Genomic DNA, 21,719 nt, shown 5'->3' on the forward strand with positions numbered 1-21,719 from the left:
GGTCATGTGGTGACAGGGAGGCCAGTGGTTTGCGGGTGGAACGCAGCGACGATGATGATGTCTCCGGTGGGCGTGGCGAACACATGAAGCATGTGCAGGTCGACGTCGGGCGAGAGGGGAACACATTTTACCAGGTGGCAGGGAATGGTGGAGGTTGTGTCATGAGCACCGGATGAAGGGAACCACACGATGAACAGTGCATCATCGCATAATATTATAGAGATGTCGTGGATTATGTCCGGGGGGACAGGCACAAACACCTTGAGCAAGGGCTCGTTCAAGATGGGGGGGGGGGGGGGGCGTGAGAAACCTCAACAGGGCGAGGCAGGTAATGGAGGAGAGGTCGAAGGGCCCGGCGTCGAGGGCGTGATCGTTGGGAGCATGTGATCACACGACAGAGTGTGTGAGACCGGAGTAGAGGGTAAGGCTGCAGAACAGCTTGACGATTGGAGCTGGAAGTCACTCAACTGAGTGTGTAAGTCTGACATGGAGGGAGTGGTCGGAGTGTCGTGAGCCACAACAGTGAGTGGCGTGGTCATGGCCTGAAGGGGGGTAGAGGCGGTCTCGACATGAGGAGGCTTAAGTCTGTTGAGAGAGACTGTAACAACTGAATCTTTTCTCTGGATGTCATAGGTGTTGGCTGAGCGCCGGAGAACTCAGTACGGGCCGGTATATGGAGGTTGTTGGGGAGCATGGACAGTGTCATCACAGAGCATGACATACTCGCAATTGTCCAGAGATTTCGGGACGTGAACATTAGGGCACGAGTGGCTGGCAGGCAGAGGGAAATGGAGGTTGGTGAAGTGGCATCTGACACGGTCCACGAAGGAAGGTCTCTCATTGAACAGGGCCAACTCAAATTGTCTACCCTGGTCAGTCGTGATGATAGCTGGACATCCGAAACGCGGTACTCATGACTCGACGAAAGCTCGAGCAACAGTTCCTGCCATGATATTGGGGAGGGGGACAACCTCGACCCAGTGAGTTGTTTGGTCGATAGACGAGAGAACATAACGAAAGCCATTAGAGGGGGGGAGAGGGCCGACAATGTCAATATGAATATGCTGGCAATGCCCAGGAGGGATCGAAAAGGCGCCGAGGGGGGTGAAGTGTGCTTGTGTACTTTGCAGCGTTGGCACGCAATGCAGGAGTGTGCCTATTCCTGGCAGCCCTTGTTGACATTTCTCCACACAAAGCGCTCCGCTACGAGGCGGGCGGGCGCATGAACACCAGGATGGGCTAAATTACGCAGTGCGTTGAAGACAGCTCGACGGAGCGTGGTTGGGATGAGGGGGCGTAACGTGCCCGTACTGTCGTCGCACCAGATCTCACCAGAAATGCCGGGGAAGGTGGTGCGGATGAAGTGTAGTGAAGAGGTAGAGTCTGAAATCAGGTTTTGTGTGCCCTCGTCGGCGGGTTGGAGGTTAGGTAGTTCAGAGAGGTCTAACATCGAATGAACAGCGGCAACTCGTGAAAGGAAATCAGCAACTATATTGTCAGCACCCTTTATGTGTCTGACATCGGTGGTGAACTGAGATATGAAGTCCATGTATCTGACGCGGCGAGGTGGCGGGTCAGCTGGTGGGTTTGTAATGGCCGCAGCCAGGGGTTCTGTTAAAACATAGAAAGGGCGTCCATCAACATCAGTCTTAAAATGCTTGATCGCTTTGTAGACCGCGAGCAACTCCCTGTTAAACACGGAATATTTCCGTAGTGCATTGGTGAGCTTGCACGAGAAGAACTGCAGAGGTGAAGTTTGGCCGTTGACTGTCTGGCTAAGGACAGCGCCGATGGCAGTATCGCTCCCATCTGTGGTGATGAAAAGCTGTGCATTCGGATGAGGATGATAATAATTATCTGTCCCCAGAAAGTGGCGGAGCTCTTTGAATGACGAAGTTCTGGGTAGGTTTAGTATTTTTTGTACTTTTTCAGGGGGCGGTGAAATGCCATCGGCAGAGACCCAAAAACCAAGAAAAGTGACAGCGGGTTGATGTAGCTGCAATTTGTCCTGGTTGGTCTCAATGCGTGCTGCCGCGAGTGTGTTCATAACAGTTTGCACATGAGGAATATTGTCCTCGATGGAGGAGCTGAACACAAGAATGTCATCAAGATATGCAAAGCAGAATTTTAGGTCGAATAGCACTTCGTTGATGAAGTGTTACCAGGTCTGGGTTGCGTTTTTCATACCGAATGGCATGAATCGAAACTGAAATAACCTGATCGGGGTGGTGATTGCTGTCTTCGCGATGTCTTCAGGTGCCATGGGGATCTGGTGGTAGACTCGTTTGCAATCAATGACAGAGAACGTGGTCGCACCTGTGAGGGAACTGGTAAAGTCGGCAATGTTGGGTATGGGGTAGGTGTCCATAATTGTTCGTGTGTTTAGTTGATGGTAGTTTCCGCACATGCACCATGACCCATCTTTCTTGGGTGTCATGTATATGGGTGTAGACCAGCTACAGGCAGAGGGTTCAATGACGCCGGAGCTTAGTAGTTCAGAAATCTTTTTTTTAAGGTTGTAGAGGTGCTCGGGACAAAGTCTACATTGTTTACTGGTTTACTGGAGACCGAGGGGCCTGGTGTGAGGCGAAGCTTGTGAACCGTGCCATTGGTGATGATGGAAATGTTGCTGGTGGCACGGGAGGCGGTTTGTTTACAGTGTGTGGCGAGCGGGGCAGGCGAGGCGTGGTCGTGGTGTTCGGAGCCACTCGGCAGATCCGACGGGAGCCGAGGCGGCAAAGTGTCCCAGGAGTCAACGTGACAAGATGGCCGCCGGCCCAAAGCAGTGGCACCGTGGTCGGGTGAGCTCGGTAGAGCTTGTGAAGCATTAGTGAGTCCATTGTCAGAGGGTGCGGCCTGTGGCAGCACGGTCAAGGGTGAAACGCTTGGTGTGAGTGCACTGTTTGTGTTGCCAGTGGCGGTTGCACGGCGGCGCGCAGGAGCCGAAGTTGCATTGTTTGAGGTGCTATCAGTGAGGGGCGGGGTAGGAGCTGTCAGTTCGGGAACACATGACGCTCGTCGCGCATGCACACTTGTGTCCGGTCGAGTGTCAAACGCTGCCGTGTTAGGAGGGTGTGGCCCTGCGAAACTGTCAGTACACGTTATGGCAGTGTTGATAGCACACTTGTGAGGGGTAGCGGGAGGTAAACACACGGAAGCTCGATTGCTGGGATTGCAAGCAGATTTGGCGCACTTACTGACCTTGCTGTAGTGTCTGTAATTCCTTTGCTGCTTCGGAGAGCTGGAGCTGTGTTTCGCGGAGCCGGAGGGAGAGCTCAAAGTTTTCCTTGCTTAGGCGAGCGACGTCTTCAAGCTCGACAAGGCACTTATGCATGGTTTCTTGTAACGTCGTCGACAGAGACAAGCATGTATGGATGAGATGAGCCCGGACCGATGTGTCACAGGAGGGGTTGCTCGATGGAGCACAGGGGAAGTGAGTCTTGGACAGATGGTGAAACACAGTGTTTTGCACTAGGTCCGGTGAAAGTTTGTGGTGTCGCAAGAAGTCAATGCCTAGTATAGGTTCATCAATTTCGCACACTAAAAACGTCCACTCGAGTTTGCAGTTTGCGGAGAGTGAGACGACGTGTGAAGTTGAACCCGAGCATTGTGGTTTAGCTGAATTCACGGCTTGCAGTGAAGTATCATGAGGGTGGATGTTCAACAACACTAAGGACGTGGGCAGCAGTGAAACATCGCCACCTGTGTCCACTAGGAAATGGTATCCCTACGAAATGTCTTTAATGTAAAGTCATCCACAATTATCCGGTCGTTCCCAGACAGAATGGAGCACTGGGGGGTGCCTGTCATGTTGTGCGCAGGAGGCGGCACCCTAACCTACCTGCGATTTGCATTTGCGACGTAGCAAGGTGGTCTGCAGTTCCGTGCCGCCTCACCAAACGGTGTGTGGAAGTAACAGTACAGGTAGTGCGGTTTGCATTTCCTGCGGAAAGTTCGTTGCCAGTGGCGGTGGGCGAGGTTCGGTGGCTGCAGCAGGCTCGGTTGCAGGAGGGGGCGTGACCACGGGAAGAGCTGTTGACGTCCCAGTTGCTTGTTTACTGCTTCCCGGGGCGAGCAGAACAGTCGGCATAGTACGGGCCCGGCCACGTCCGGCCGCAGGGTGATGAGACTGAAACTGAGACTTGTCAGATGGGCAGTGGCTGGCAAGTTCAAAGTTTGAAAACGCATGTTAGTCCGTGGAAAGCTTGACGTACGATCAGATGGCCACCTGTGTTGCAGGGAGGCTGCGGGGGTGTGGGGTGTCCAGAAGCACAGCATGGGAAAATGATGTCGAACGGAATATGTGAATGTTCACGGTTCATAGTCACTCCACTCAAAATGGTGTGCAGATAAGGTGAATGTCGTGGCACAAAACACTGAGGCGTAGCAGTGGGACGGAGATGGAGGTCAGGCACAGATAACAATGTTATTGTTCCTGTTGCAGGCCGAGGTATCAAAGCAGGAAGGCATGTGCTAATGCTGAACCGAGGCAGGCGCAGACGTGGTCAGATGCTGAGGAGGTTGACCTGTGGACAAAGCAGTTCCGGCCACGTGGCAGGAATCCGCGTGGTACTGCATGGATTGCGGTATGGCAAATCGTTGTCCTGGCGGTGATAGGTTGTCCAACAAAGCATTTGCAGAAATCGGCATTGGTCCTGCACTGCATGGAGATCCGTAAGAGTTAACTGCACCGTCGATGAGGGAGGGCACATGTGGTGGGAACAAAGGCGTCTGATAGCTGGAGTCATGCACACTCCTAACCTCTCTTATTGTTGCGGGCTCGAAAACGTCTGGCGAAATCGGCGTAATCGTCGAGTGAGAGGCATCATGTTGCAGTCCTGGCAGGTGTACATCGCCCGCAACACGATGCATGTCAATCACAAAATCCGGTGTTACATGTTGGGCCGAAGTCATTGTTCGAATGCTGTGTCGAAGTAATACACGCGAAAATAACTGATGCGGAGGCCGCGGACACAGTAAAATGGCGAAAAAGGAAGACGTTACAACTCGGGGTCACCAGTGAGGAGAATGTTTGGGTTGGTTACACCAAGCAACACTCCCATTTTTCAGTAGTTCATTTATTCACCTCTTTACACAAGCAAGGCTTACACAGAACTAACATGGCAGTTTCGCCCAAAGATTGTCTTAGTTTAGTTCAAAGACGATACTCAGATTGATGCTGGTGTCAATCTCATCGGTGCCACATGTCCAAATACTGTCACACATTAATTCCAGAGAGTGGAGGTGCACCATCATGTTGGAATCATATCCTCTGCTGGACATGTAATGGAACATCTTCCAGCACATCACGCAGATAGTTTGAGAGGAATGCATGATACCTTCGTGCAGTCAACTGGTCAGGCAACATGTATGGGCCCAAACACCTGTCGCCCAATATTCCAGCCCAGATGTTGATACCAAAGGAAACTTGATATCCAAGGTCGTTGGTGATGTGCAGGTTAACCTCACAATAATGGTGAGCATTGTGTATATTGAAGACACCCTCACGAGTGAATGCTGCTTCATCCAACCATATTAAAGTGTTCATGAAGTCATCTGTGGCTTCCTGTTGTTGTTGGAACCATTCACAGAATTGCATCCGCTGATGGTGATCTGCAGGATGTAGATGTTGCATGAAAGCATAATGATAGGATTGTAGCCCATGCTCTTGCAGCACGTTAACGACCATGCATAGGAAGACATGCAGCTGCCTTGCTACGCTATGTGTACTTCACTGAGGTTCTTGGTGTATGACCTCCAGAATAGCTGCCTCAGTAGCTGGAGTTCGCCGAGTCTGGGGACGACCTCCATCACATGATGGTGGAAGGAGAGAACCTTACTCCCAAAGATGCAGCTCCAGATGATGAAACACATTTTTATCTGAATGGCATCGAGGAGGATATCTAGCAGCATATTCACAAGCGACAACACCAGCATGGTTATTAGAAGCACCAAGGACAAGAAACATACCACATATTCATTGTTTGTGTATGCCATATGTCTGCCACACGAGTTTAGAGGCATAGAGTGAGAAAATTCTATATGTTTACGCATATGTCATGAGCGCATTACTCAACTCGCAACTAGTGGACAGTACATACAGTATAAACACGCCATCAGTGCTGGAAGCTGTTCCACCTAACACGCATTACCCCACTGATAGATATTGTTCTGCATGATTCATCCTGACACCGCTAATTGTGAAATGTTCGGTTTCGAAATGCACTGTTTCCCTAACAGTAATAGACATGATGCTTCCACAATCCCATCGATAGAATAATAATAATTATTATTATTATATCATAATAATATTATTATTATTATGCATTGAGATACATACTAAACAGCATGCAGTTACCAGACTCAATGTTGAAAGGCATACATAATGGGACCATGGTATAACACATACAAATAGTAACCGAGTTTGGACATTATTCGCAAAGCACGTTACCAGCCCTAAAGGTAACATAAGGCCCTAACGAAACATAATGGACCTGAATGGGGCAAGAATAATAATTGGAACTGATCTATGGGCCCCCTGGAGGAGGGTACAAAGAAAACAGGTTTCACATCTAGTAGATGAAGTGGTGCAAATAAATTCATGCCCACAACGTGGAAAGGGCTTCTTTCAAAGCTCACCAATCTTCCATTTCTATGACTGTCCAAATGTTTCCTAGAGAACCCACTGCAATTGCTGTTCACGATTAAGATGCCAAATACCTGGACTACATTTACCAAATAAAAAACATATGACTCAACCTAGGATCGAACCATCGACCTATTGCATGCTACCCCAAAACTCTATCCACTGCACCAACAGTACACCACAACTAGTTACTGCTGACAGAGGTAGTTACCTTATATATGGTTACAGTGTTGCCAGTTGCCACTCTTTAACGTCCTTTTTCTGCTGGGCGACATTTTGTGAGAGACATTTTTTTATCACTGGCATGTGAGGAGTCGCGCTGCAAAGCTCGAGTGTGCGAATTTCACTTCACCTTGTATAGACATTGCCAACCGCAGCGCCGTATTCCGCCTGTTTACATATCTCTGTAGTTGAATATGCAGGCCTATAACAGTTTCTTTGGTTCTTCAGTGTATCATCACTCGATAATTCGAAATGTAGATTAAATATACATACATTACGGATCCCATATGCAGCATGTACATTTTCTACATCATTAACCGAGCCATCAAAATGATTAAATTTTCTATTGCCACGTAATTCCTAAGTTTTCATTCTGATAAAGACAGAGTTCAAAACGACACCCAACTGAAACACCATAATACCTTCACGAGCAATCTGTACCTCATGTACTCATTTGTGAATATCTAAGGCAGTAGAAGCGGAGGATTCCAATCGAAGTTGCATTGGATACAACCTGTTCTGTTTGAGTTCCACGTCCTACTTACAGGACTTTGTTAAGACACACACGAAATTACAAACCTCACGCGAGACGCAAACATACAGTCGCCGTGGCGGTGGACGAGAGACCGCTGGCTCTTCTCCACTTGCCAGTCACGGTTACCACTCGACTGTAGTATATTGTGAGTCTTTTTTTTCCCAAAAGTTGGCAGGTTCATACTTCCAAAGAAAACAAAGACACCAACAGCTCCCAAAATTGCAGTGAATATACCAACTGAATATCTCATATAATGAGCTATATCATATTGTGAGGTTTTTCTTTTCCAAAAGCTGGCAGGTTCATACCTTCAAAGAAAAGAAAGACGTCAATCGGTTCCGAAATTGAAGAGAATTTATATAAAATATATCATATAACATATGATGAAAATATATATGAATGTACAATGAACTGCTCCTTTATTTCGTCTGCAAAAGAGGCTACAGTAGTACAGCGTCTCGAACGATCACCCACTACCATGCTTCTCAAGATGGTTTGCAGAGTTTAGCCGTACAAGTAGACATAGATGAGTCGATACGCTCATTCTGTCGCCTTCGATACAGAGTGTACACGTGACGTCACGCGTGGCTTGACCAGGCTCACCCATCCAGAACTGGGTAATCTATACGAACGTCATGTTAGCATAAAATCTTGTGAACTGTAGGTTACCCTGTATCGAATATGAAAGGAGCTGTCTATCGACTTCCGTGGTCGTTTGGTTCACAACGCGCGTGGCGAACATAACGTTCAAAACAATAGCATTCACCTAAAATAGAGAGAACAGGAGGTAACGCTTTTTCCTTACTGCAGGGCACGTTAACCTGGAAGCTACGTCGTTTACAAATATATAAAGTTTTGTTGCTTTGTAATTAGAAAGAATAGGGAGCCATTCCAGCAGATGAATTAACGCAGAGGTTCATTTATCTTCTGCCCGATGAATAAATGCCGTTTCAAAACAGTGAGGATCTCAGTATTAATAATATTTGTTGTAATAAAATTATGAACAACGTCATATTGATGGTTAAAGATGTAGTTCAGTTTTTGTTTGACAAAGAAGTGTCGCAAGAGAACTATCTCGTAAATTTTCTTTCATACTCTATAGATGGCTTCGACTAAGTTGCCTTTTAATTCCTTTGCTAAAGTGTCAGTCTTTGCTGTTTATTCTGGGTGATAGTTTGTTTTACCAGATGATCAACGTGTTTTGAATATTTATTCGCATTTTCGTGTTTCACTCGTAACTTGTAAATTACTGGTCAATGACAATTCATAAAGGGTGGCGGGGGGGGGGGGGGGGGGAGAGGGAAGGGGGAAGGGAGAAAATACGTTCTGTACACAACATCGAATATTACGGAAGAAATATACTTCTATTAGGTCAATAATGAAGTCACAGAACCTCTTGGAAACGAGAAGGAGAAAAAAACTCAAATAGGGCGGGATGCAAACCACTAAAACATAATGAACTAAGGAATTCTTCCTTTTGTACTATAACTTACAGCTTCGACGACTTTAATAGTCAATACGTCATTAGGTGACGTTTAAGTATAACAAACCGTATCAACAATGATGTGTTTTTATAAATCTTATAGTGTGTTATTGCCTTGAAACTGCATACTTTCATAACACAGAAGTTACGATACAAAACTGTGGAATCCAACACAATGTTTTTCAAGCACCCAGCATCAAGCGTTTACGAAAGTCGATAGCAGTTCCTGTAATCTTCGATTGTTGCATGTGACATGAAAATGACGTCTTGTTTGTACAAGTCTTATGAACTATATGTTACCCTCCAGAACTAGGAGCCCTCATTCAATTCTTTGGAAACAGACAGCTATAGCATTGCAAGTGGCTTTCGTCAATGCTAAACAGGCGATTTAGTAGAATCGTAGGTGTAAATAAATCGACATCAACAAAGATTCTTCTAAATGCAGTCTCCATGTTGAACAGAGCGTCTTTCACACACAGCGTCTGTCATCCTGGCAGAGGCGTTTCATTCCTGAAACTTGTGGGAGCGGGAGGGCAACTAGGGAGGTTATAGACTGGACACGAGCCTTTTGCTTGCATAAGCTCATTTTGTAGGTAAAACAATGTGCAAGCGAGGATTAGTGCCACATCGTACTTTAGAAAGTGATGTTTACGATGTAAGTTTCGTATGAACGCGGGCGTGCTGAAATGTAAAGCCTCAGAATTTCGAATGTGAAAACTATTAACAGTTAAAGCAAAGGTTATGAACTTTCTACATCTTTATTCTTCATATATAAAAATTTGCAGCCCTTTTCCACAGTGGCAGCTGGTCAGAAGCCACGCCTCTTCACTTTTCTATGGCAATAGTGGTAGTTGTTGTTGCAATAATAATTTAGCACTTAATTTATGCACTTTTGTCCGCGAGCACGAAAGACGTTAGCTTATGTTATTCCTTCTACACTGCCAACACTAGAGAGCAAGTCAAAGTGCGACAGCTTAACCGTAAGCTAAGACAGAGGGAGGCGCTCGTACGTTTCTATTTACGCGATTGCCAGGCCACCTGTGAAGCCGTGGTAACCATGAAGTAGGAACAGAAGAGGGAGTACAGCCTGCCGTTGTCATGTTGCCATGCGCTTGCATGGCAGGGGAGGCCATCTCTCTAGGTTTCTCTTATGTTAGTTGTCCTGTGTGCAGTAGTTGTCCTGTGAGCAGTGAATATGAATGAAATCCTATCCTATAAGTTCTGATGTAACCTTTTCGAGTGAGGACGTTATTACTATCTTGCAGAAGCTGTCGTTTTTCAAGTGCATTCCTAAGTTCATGGTACGAGTGGCACAAATGGTTCTGTGCTAGCATTACAAAAGGAAAATTTGTTTGCTCTTAAGCACAAGAAAAACTGTATGGTCTTCTGAGGGTTTAGACGATCTGAGGAATCTGTCTAGAGGTTTAGCATGGCACGTGTCTTCTAAAGATCATCTAAGTGGTTCCATTTCGTATAAAACACTATCCACACAAGTGTTCAGTATTTCAGAGCTACTTACAGAACATCAGATGTAGTGTTCTCGTCGCCACTGTAGAGTTTTGCACCGAAGGGAAGCAAGGGAAAGGATGTTATGGGTGGCCGGTATCCTCTTTCTACAATACAAATGCGCCTTCCATGTCAGGCGCCAGTCCAGAGTGACACCTAGGTAGCGTCCAGTGTTCGTCCATGATGCTGAATGGCTGCAGGTCGGCGGGAATATAATTGTGCGTGAATATCACCACCTGGCTTTTGGCCGCGTTGAACCTGAGCCGCCGTTTTGTGGCCCTAGCTCCCAGGACGTCGCAAGCCGATTGCAGGTGGAGAGGCAACAACCCGGGGTTGATGCTGCGTCCATATAAAGCTGTGTGTCGGCATGGAGAGCGATGTGCGCCCCCCTGCCTCTTCGGAACATTGTCGGTGTAAAGTGAGTAAAGCAAGGGGCCGATGAAGGACCCTTGCGGTACTCCAGCTGCAATGGGAGGCGCTGTCGACGTCCCGTCTGTGTGCCAAGTCAGGTAGGACTGGAGCAGGCGTGTGTGCGAAAAGCCCCTGTGTAAGTAGTTTACACACAAGGTCCTCGTGCCACACGCTGTCGATGGCGCTCGGAACGTCCAAGAGTACTGGCCCAAGATACTCGCGACGTTCCAATGCCCCCATCGCCTCCTCTGTCAATCGAAGCAGCTGCTGCTGTGTAGAGTGGCCCCTCCTGATGCCAAATTGTTCGTCAGGGAGCAGGCCTTCTACATCTACATCTACATGGATACTCTGCAAATCACATTTAAGTGCCTGAGAGAGGTTCATCGAACCACCTTCACAATTCTCTATTATTACAATCTCGTATAGCGCACGGAAAGAACGAACACCTATATCTTTCCGTACAAACTCTGATTTCCCTTATTTTATCGTGGTGATCGTTACGCCCTATGTAGGTCGGTGTCAACAAAATATTTTCGCTTTCGGAGGAGAAAGTTGCTGATTGGAATTTCGCGAGAAGATTCCGACGCAACGAAAAACGCCTTTCTTTTAATGATTTCCAGCCCAAATCCTGTATCATTTCTGTGACACTCTCTCCCATATTTCGCGATAATACAAAACGTGCTGCCTTTCTTTGAACATTTTCGATATACTCCGTCAGTCCTACCAGGTAAGGATCCCATACCGCGCAGCAGTATTCTAAAAGAGGACGGACAAGCGTAGTGTAGGCAGTCTCCTTAGTAGGGCTGTTACATTTTCTAAGTGTCCTGCCAATGAAACGCAACCTTCCCCACAACATTTTCTATGTGTTCTTTCCGATTTAAGTTGTTCGTAATTGTAATACCTAGGTATTTAGTTGAATTTACGGCTTTTAGATTACACTGATTTATCGTGTAATCAAAGTTTAACGAGTTCCTTTTACCACTTATGTGGATGACCTCACACTTTTCGTTATTTAGGGTCAACTGCCACTTTTCGCACCATTCAGATATTTTTTCTAAATCGTTTTGCAGTTTGTTTTGATCTTCTGATGACTTTATTAGTCGATAAATGTCAGTGTACTCTGCAAACAACCGAAGACGGCTGCTCAGATTGTCTCCCAAATCTTTTATATAGATAAGGAACAGCAAAGGACCTATAACACTGCCTTGGGGAACGCCTGAAATCACTTCTGTTTTACTCGATGACTTTCCGTCAATTACTACGAACTGTGACCTCTCTGACAGGAAATTGCAAATCCAGTCACATAACTGAGACGATATTCCATAAGCACGCAGTTTTACTACGAGCCGCTTGTGTGGTACAGTGTCAAAAGCCTTCCGGATTTGCTAAGAGGTCAAGTGTGTTTTCACAACCGTTTATTATTCGCGTGGGCTCATGAACTAACTGCTCGAAATAATTTTCAGAGAATGCGTTCAGCACAATTTTGGATGATATTTTATGCGTACCTCCGGAACTAAACATGTATTTTCGCCAGCATATCGAGGGCAAATTAAAGTCACCACCAACTATTATCGTATGAGTCGGGTACTTGTTTGAAATCAAACTCAAGTTTTCTTTGAACTTTTCAGCAACTGTATCATCTGAACTGGGAGGTTGGTAAAAGGATCCAATTATTATTTTATTCCGGTTGTCAGCAATGACCTCTGCCCATACTAACTCACAGGAAGTATCTACTTCAATTTCGCGACAAGATAAACTACTTCTCTGACGCGTCGCCACAGCCTCTTGATAAACAACCCTCTCGAATATCTTCGAAACTGTGGGCAACAGGCTGATCGGTCGATGGTTTTGCGCCAACCGCAGGTCTTTTCCGACCTTGGGGACTGCTACAACTTCCACATGTTTCCACACAGAGGGGAAGTTGTAGGTCCTCAGCATGGAATTGAAGACTCTCGTAACTTGCTGTACAGCATTCGGTGGGAGCATCTTACAGCTCATTCCACCCGCCTGTCTTCTTGTCTGCAGGCGCGCGAGTTGCTGCGCGACGTCTTCCTCTGTGACTTGTTCGATCACATCGTCCACCTCTCTGTGCACCAGGAACACAAGGAGACGCTGCTCCACCAGGCGGACGTGTTCATCGTCCATGATGTCCTTCACCAGCGTGAAATAGGCGGCGAAGGCGTCGGCTAACGCGCTGGCTTTAGCGTCAGGCTCCACGATGACGCCGGGCTCGACCTGGAGTGGCGGGACTCGCTGGCGTCGTTTCAGGAAGCTCTTAGTCATCCTCCAGGCTGTTCCGTCTTCTATTTCGCGACGCATTTTTTTGATTGTGGCCTTCACTGCCGGCTGTCGTGTAACCCGCCACTCTCAGAACAGGCCGTTCTTCTCCCAGATGGCCTGGAGGATGTTTGGTAGGAGCTGTTTTGAGTGTTCCCAAAGTCGTCATCGTTCTCACGGTGTGACTGCTGCTGCTTTTTCGTGTGTCAAGTACGTGAATGCGGCAAGGGCCTCGTCGGTGCCCTCGGCCTGCAGGTGGCACATGGTGGCTATTGTCTCCTCCAGGTGGTCCTGTAAATGGTATCAGGCGACGTTACAGTACTGCTTGCAGCCCTCCGGTGGTGCGACTACGTCAGTGGCAAGATCAAAGATCACCGGGAGGTGATTTCATTTCATTTATTTATTGGTCCATTTGATTCATTACATACTTAAACAGTACATTGAATATAGGACAAGTCAAAATTGCGAAAGGAGCAGAAACACACACACACACATACACACACACACACACACACACACACACACACACACACACACACACACAGAGAGAGAGAGAGAGAGAGAGAGAGAGAGAGAGGGAGAGAGAGAGAGAGAGAGAGAGCATGACAAAATTAATTACAGATAACAATCATAAATTACAAGTGACAAATATAGCAATTTGAATTTAACCATTGTTACATAATCATTGTTTACAAGGCTATTTTTTGTAATTTAAAAATTCTTTTACAGAGTAAAAACATTTTTCCACTAGAAATGACTTAAGATTATGTTTAAAAAAAAAATTTTATGTTGCTGCGATTTTAAATCACTGGGTTGGCTGTTATATAGCTGAACTGTTATCTGTGATACACTTTTTTGGTACAGTGCTGTTCTACACTGTGACATGTGGATATTATTTGTGTGTCTTGTGTTGTGAGTGTGTATATGCTTATTTTGTTGAAGATGTCCAGTTTGGTTTAAAAGATACTCATCTGCGAACAGAATACACTCATATATGTAAAGGCTCGGTAGGCTCATTATTTTCATCTGGATGAAATGTGGTCTACATGTTTCCAGTTTTCCTAGGTTGCAGATAGCCCTGATTGCTCTTTTCTGCATCCTAAAGATCTTTATGCTGGTGGCTGAATTTCCCCAGAAGATTAGCCCATATCAAAGTAGTGCATGGAAGTATGCATAATACGCCTGAATAACTGTTGACTTGCTTTCACTTTTATTTAACACATGCAGAGCATAACAAGCTTTTGAAAGTTTTTTCTCAAGTTCTTTTATATGACAATCCCATTTTAAATTATCTTGTACCCATAGGCCTAGAACCTTAGTATCAGTAACCGAGTTCAGTAACGTATTTTCAAGGTATGGTACTGTAACAAAGTTTTGCACATGTGGAGAAGAGTGGAAATTCATAAAGACAGTTTTTTCTTTATTTGTTATTATTTTATTTTTTTGAAACCAGCTAGTAATTTGGGACATTATAGTATCTATTGCTGCTTCCAATGAGATTTTGTCACCAGCTGTTATTAATATTCTGGCAAGGGCGTACCCAGGATCTGAACTAAGGGGGGGGGGGGGGGGGGACAGGTCATACTAGTCTCAGGAAACAAGTACTCGAGACAACATACAGCACTTCTTATTACATAAAACAGTAAACCAGTGAAAAACTGCTTTTAATAAACATTTTAAATACAAGAATGCACTTGTACAATCCGAGAAAACATACAGCATTTCTTATTAAATAAAACAGTAAACTAGTGAAAAACTGCGAATATCTTCTAAGGGGGGGGGCAGCTGCCCCTCCCCCCCCCACCCTGCCCCTCGCTGGGTACGCCCATGTATACTGGTGTCATTAGCAAATAAGATTAGTTTTCCCAATGTAATAAAGTCATTTATATCAATCAATATAAAGGAGGAACAGTAGAGGTCCTAGAACAGAACCTTGTGGCACTCCATACATTATTGTTGATTTACTGGAGACGTGTTGTTGTGATGATATGTCCTTGTACTGAAATGTCATCATGCCTTAAAAGCACCACTTGCTGCCTGTTTTCTAGGTAAGATCTTATCCACTGATTTGGGATTCCTCGGACACCTTTTTGATCTAATTTTTGGATGAGGAAGTCACGGTCAATTATGTCGAAAGCTTTTGAACTGACGATAATGGCACATGTGTGGTGGCGATGGCGTCGTGTGCAGAACCCTTGATGATCGCAAAGTCTAGGACATTGGGGCGGACGTGTTTGGAATATTGAGTGGGGTCAAAAAGCCCAAGCACCATCGCATCATGTTGTTTGGCTACTCGCAGTAGCCTCCTCCTGCTAGTCGTCGTCACTTGGGAGTTCCATTCCGGGTGTTGGCATTGAAGTCGCCACTGATGAATAAGTTGCCTCACATCGACAGCAGCATGTGGAAGTCTTGTAGCTGCAGCAGCCATCCAGGTGTGGTCCGCTGAAGTGTTGACCAGGACACCAGTAGTCTCTATTGTGGTCAACTCTGGCAGCTAGATGGGATGGTGGCGTAGTGATGTTTTCACATACACCACTGTTCCACCACCTACCGTCTCTTAGTCATTGCAGTAGCCCTGGAAGTTCAGTGCACGCACATGCACTCCTGGTTTCAGCCAGGTTTCCATGACAAGCCAGACGTCCATGGCCTCATCACACTGAAACTGCCAAAATTCGCCAGCTTGGTCTCTAATGCTGTTTGCATTCCAGATGCAAATGGTTAGCCCCAGTATTGCTGAGTTAGCCACGATGTGGCGCAGGGGCTGCTCGTGCGGTGGTGGCCTGGTTGGTTGCAATCAGGGTAGATATAAGCATCTGTGGAAGCTGCTTAAAATCTTGCAGCATCTTGCACAACTGTGCAGCTCCACTGGACGCAGCTGGCGTCTCTGTTGTATGTGTCGATGGAGGCAGAGTTTTTTCGGCGGGTTTTGAAGCGGCGGTGTCGTTGTTGGGCCGCTCTCCCCGTCTATCGCGCCGACTTCCTGCCCTACTGGCGTGGGCTCTGCTGCTGGTGCTGCCCTGGCTGCTCTTTCCACCGTCCTCGCCCTTGGACGTCCCAGGGGGCGGTGGGGGAGGGGGGCGGATAGTCTCTGGGCTGGTCTCATTGTCGGTGCTGTGAGTGTAGCGGCAGCAGCAACGAAGCTCTTGCCCACTTGCACAGGCCTGGAGGGAGCAGGTCACCCCCTGGCTGCTGCTCTCTTAAAGGCTTTGCAGCCCCTATAGTTTGCAACATGCGCCTCTCTGCAGTTACAGCAGGTCGCACAGTCTGTTTTGGGGAGTGGACACCCCATACTGATGTGGTTTCCCTCGCATATGACGCAGGGCAGCGTCATCTGACAGTACTTCGCGATACGATCGATTCCTTGGCAACTGAAGCACTGTGGAGGTCCTCTTCTGCGCCGTAATTTCTCCACAGCGACTTCTGCGCTGCCCACCTTCTTCTCCTGGAATATTTTCCTATGCATAGGATTGTCATCCAGGGCATAGAAGAGTGGCTTATCACTCTTGTCTCTGGGCGACTTCATCTGCGATGTGGTGTGGATGATGTAACTCTTTTCTTCCACCAGCTCCCGGAGGTAGATGGGATCCGTGTTGATAGACAGTTTCTGAAAAACCACCTTCAATGTCTTCACTGATTCAGACGAACACATATAAGAGTGGAGACGTTCATGCTTCGTCAGCTCCATCACACCTTGATAGTCGTCCACTGCATGTATGATTACGTGGTACAGGTCTCGGCCTGCCGTCGGCGTCGTGAAGGTGCTCTTCACCACCTGTTTTATCTTCGATTCGAAGTCCTTGAAGGTTGCGTCAGGGAGGCTGTTGAATCGGTTGACAGAGTTTACCCTGTCTGCTGCTGCTGCTGCTGCTAGCACAACTGCCCTGGCTGTGTGCTTTCTAGCGAACCTTGTTAACCCGTCTACGTCCGTCTCAGGCAGCATCCTGGTCCCCTTCTGCAATTTCTTCTGCTGTGTGCGCCTTCTTGGCGTGCTGCTGGAGATGCCAGCAGCAGGGCGCCTTGCAGTCGCATCGAGCAAAGCATCAGCAAGACACTTCCGGCAGGTGCGCTCCAAAGCCGAATTTTCGGCCTGGTTTTCCGATTTTTGGGCTCCAGGGATGAGCGCCATCAGGAATTGGAGGTTCTTGTCCGTCTCTGTTGTAGCTGTTGCGCCCCCATTTTTGGGGTCGCTCGGCACTCCATTGTTGGTTTTAGCACGGATCGTCTGGCAGAGGCTTCTCTGATCCTGGTGGGGGTGGGCGAGGGTGTTTGCGGCCCCCCACGTCCAAAACCCACAGGACAGTCATCGATGGCAGGCCATCTTTCTTGGTCAAAACGCACCATTGCATCTTCTTGGCGCCATTCTTCGATCGCTGATTTGCCGTAAGTGGTGGGCAGAACGGGTCCACTGCACCACTCACCTCACCAGCCAAGGCTGGGTGCACATCACGGCTCGTTGACACAGTGGGAGTGTCGTCTATCTTGGTGTCCAGTTCCAGGTCAGGGTCAATCATAGGTAGTGGACAGGAAGATGCCTCTGCCAGAGCAAGCTCTAACGACAGCCGCCCCCCCCCCCCCTCCCAGGCTACTCGCCTCTGTGATGTGTACCACCTCCGCATAACGATTTTCCAGGCCCCAATAGGAAGCTGGCTCTTGATCATCATCTATGTGCTGGGTCTTTGAAGTTGAGGGGCCGGATGGGGCCACCGACTAAGTGAGCTCGGTGGGATGGCAATCTGCCACACCCTTCACTCCATCGCTACAATCTGCATGTGATGGCATGGCTCAGAAAAAAAAATTCCTGAAGCCCTCCAGTCAGAGGCAGTAACTAAATACTTGCTGTGGAGAGGTCATTGGGGCGTGTTGCTTGCGGGTCTGTCTTTGGTCTCCCTCCTAATAGGTGTGCTTGATCCAGCACCTACTGTCGATCTTCATGCTACATCTTTGCCGACCAGTGTGCTGGGGACAGCTTATGCCAGCACATCGGAAACTGATGAACATCAGACAAAATGAACTGAAAGCTAACAGAGACATTGTAAGACTTCTGTCTCTTCTTAGAACAGTTGAAAAGGCAGCAGTGGGAAGATGACTTAACGTGGTGTGAGGTACCGATGACAGATGGTTTCTTCAGTATGGGTATTGTGTGAAAGACCACCTAAATCGTGATCCATCTCCACGATTGGCTGCTGCTTTTGGGAGTTGCGTGCAAAAATGACATTCTTCTATTGTTAATATTAGAAAAACTAAACAGTGTACGTAGGTTGGAACTTAAATAATGGCAACACTGCTGAGATACACTATGCAATTGAATCTACTATTGTCGCTGATAGCGCACTTGTTGACATACCTACCTTATCTCCGAGCAAATGGACTCGCCCGTCCCACGTCACAGGCATGCGCACAATTCGAGGGAAACACAGCCACTTGTGAGCGAGCGGTCTAACATTACGGTGTCATTATGCTTTCGAAACAGGAACAATGGAGTTGGATCAAGATTGAATGTGCCAGAGGTTGTACAGCACTACAGTATCATCAAGGTCTTCAAGAAGCGTGCGCAGAATCGGGATTGCCGTACAGAACAGTGGCTTGTTGGGTAAAAGCCTTTAACGAAAGTCGGCAAACTGTGGCAGCCATGCATCGGGCAGGTCGTCCTAGCGTCTCTGAAGAAAAACTGCATGCTGTTGCCGCGTTAGTGATCGACGCCATAAGATATGTGAGCTCACCTACGGAACTGGATTAGCGCATACGACTGTGCTTTGCATCCTGAAGGAACGCCTGGGCATGCGAAAAATTGCATCATGATAGGTTCCACATGACATGACGGAAATGCAGAAATGGATGAGTTACGACGCTGCTCAGACGCACTTGGAGCGCTATGAGCCCGAAGGAGAGGCTTTCCTACGCTGTATCGTAACACTGGATGACACATGGGCCACATCGTACGAGCCAAAACTGAAACGCCAATCCAACGAATAGCGTCATTATGGGTCGCCGCGAAACTCGAAAGTGCGTCAGAGCCCCAGTATGGTGAAAGTTATGGTGATTCTCGTGTACGACTGAGATGGTGTTTTCCTAACTCATAACATTGTAACGGCTCCATGTAAGCCGCTACATGGCTCGACCCCACAACTAAAGACACCTGAGTGCCCTTCCGACACTCAGGGAAGAGCCTGATGATAATTAGTAAGATAGGGTTATTTAAATATAGACGATCATTTTAATATTAGATATGGTAATTGTCTGCAAAGTGTGAATGCGAACGTATGATGAGGTATGCGTGAGATGTCGGCTGTGGGTGTGCTATAGGCATAGTGGAAGTGTAGCCAACATCGAATCTAGTAGAGCGCGACTGCACTGGACCAGAGAGGCATAAGCTCCACGCGCGTCATTAGCGCTCGTTAGGTTGGCAAATAAGCGTGTGCGGTATTTCTGAGTCCTTGCGGCCACGATGTGTGGATCCGGACGAGGGAGACCGTATCGGGGTTGTTGCTGAGAAGACGTGGGTAAGTAAGCACGCTCTGCTCTATCGCTCCGATAGTTAGCGAAGATTTAGAATTCCATGTTCACTTTGAACTTGGCAGCAGCTTCCCTGCTGAGGAAAGCCACTATGGTATTTCCTAGAATCATCCCGGTTAGGAGAGATAGGGAGATGATTTCTTTTGCCAAGTAATTTCATGGGAATTTGTGTTCACTGCACTTGGGAGTGAACAGGCGCTCATTGCCGAGTAATACTCAGAATTGCTCAATTTGCATTTCAGTGTGAGTGTGAAGTATATATGTAAAGTGTATTTTATTTAAATGTGTTTATTGACTACTGATTGTGGAGAGATTGGTAACACGTGGTCCGCAGACCCCGTGCATTTCTTGGTGAGAAGCTTCAGCTCGACGTAATCACATTTCGTGATCGAGCTGGATCTTCTAAGTAAATTCACGCGTGTGATTTAATTGTTCCTTCATAATATCCAGTAAAACTCGCGGAGTTAGTTAAACGTGAAGACGGGACTTGCCCGAATTAAAGTTACAGTTGGAACCATGTGCTCTCTCCCAATGTTGTCCCACTTGGTGTATGGGAACCTTCCTCTTTTATCTGTTAGATAAAATGAATAGAGTGAATGTTAGTGTGTGTGTGTATGTGGCTAAATGATGATAGAAATGTGCAGGCGGTAGTCATTGTCGATTCACGGCACATGTTAGCCGGATATTTAACTAAGTTTACTTAGATATGATACTATTTGTATCACGCCAGCATTCCGTGATAGGTGAGAGGGAATATTTGAGATGGTAATGTTTATTGAATAAATGTGATTGTGTTATTATATAAATATGTTACAGTGACTTCTCCCAGCCACACCATATTCCCTTATCATTTCACAGAATATTTGGTACTCGTATTTCAGTTAATCACCTGTCTATGTCCCACTCATGGGCATATTTCATTTAATAAACTCTGTAAGGTGGTATTAAAACTTCATTATAATAATATTCTAATTCTAACTTGATCAAAACCACCGAATAAAACCTTAGTTTGAGTATTGATGCTTGTTGCTGCAAATGGCCGCCGGCGTCTTCTATAGTACAGGTCCCATTTATAAAATTGAGGATGCCAGCCGAGGGTGCGGAAAGCAAGTATCATGCAACATTACACCATGGCAGACCGTCAATGCACAGTATTACTGTTCGGTTTTGGAGCATCACCTGCGACCAGGTTTGCGAAATAAGCGACGACACTTTCTGCACAACCCACCCATCATTTTGCACGACAATGCGCGGGCGCATACAGCGCAAGCTGTGGCTGCTCTGTTCGGTCAATGGGACTGGCAAGTACTGTACCATCCACCATACTCCTAACTGTAGTCCTTGTGACTTTGATTTGATCCCGAAGAGGAAGGAACCACTTCGTGGCATTCGCTTCAGGACTGTTCCAGAGATTCGACAGGCAGTAGACCGCTCCATTCGCACCATCAAATAATAGGCTCTGCTAACGGTATACTACTCCTTCCACATCACTGGCAACGGGTTCTACACAACGCCGGTGACTACTTTGAAAGACAGTAACAGGTGCAAACATGTAACGCTTTTGTATCGGTTGTGAATAAGTAGTTGCCACTATTTAAGTTGCAACCCTCGTATTACCTTGCATTTCAAGTAAAAGCATCTCTCAATAGCTTGCTATCATTCCATTATTTCACAGGTATTAATAACCAGCAGAATAATAAACAACTGCTAAACGAAAAGGAAGATCAAGCATTTTGGTGATCATCGGATCGCGCCTAAGTTGGATAGTAGGCGAAGTGGTTCAGCTGTAAGATCAGGACTGATTCGGCAGTATCGTAGGACATACATGTTGTATGCTTAAGTCGGTATTAGCCAAGACTTTATTAGCATTCTCTGGTCTGTAAATGTCATGGCTGGACTGACAGTCTTGGAGGACAGACATGTCGTCTGCCGCAGTCGGTATCAAGTTAAGACTTTATTAACATTTTCTGGTTATTTAGACATGTAGTTGAGAACAGTGTGACAGTAATTACGAAAAAAAGCAATTTATTATTTTGTTGAAGAATGGAAGTTATTTGTGACTCCAAACTGGAATGTAATTGTGCAGTTTCTCGTGTTCTGCTAATAAAAAGTGGGTGGCATCCCAT

At 46.8% G+C, this 21,719-nt stretch overlaps 1 protein-coding gene across 5 annotated transcripts in view; it reads right to left on the reverse strand.

Moving 5' to 3' along the window:
• Positions 1-21,719, reverse strand: part of LOC126235797 (leucine-rich repeat protein SHOC-2-like) — a 122,564-nt gene that overhangs the window by 91,143 nt on the left and 9,702 nt on the right. The window contains exon 1 of one of the 5 annotated variants that reach the window (XM_049944614.1): positions 7,448-7,514. The exons of the other annotated variants lie outside the window; for them this stretch is intronic. The gene's annotated coding sequence lies outside the window, so the exon portion shown is untranslated. Of the gene's footprint in view, positions 1-7,447; positions 7,515-21,719 lie in introns of those variants that run through there. 5 annotated transcript variants of the gene reach the window in all.

The sequence above is a fragment of the Schistocerca nitens genome, chromosome 2, assembly GCF_023898315.1.
Source record: "Schistocerca nitens isolate TAMUIC-IGC-003100 chromosome 2, iqSchNite1.1, whole genome shotgun sequence".
Taxonomy (NCBI): domain Eukaryota; kingdom Metazoa; phylum Arthropoda; class Insecta; order Orthoptera; family Acrididae; genus Schistocerca; species Schistocerca nitens.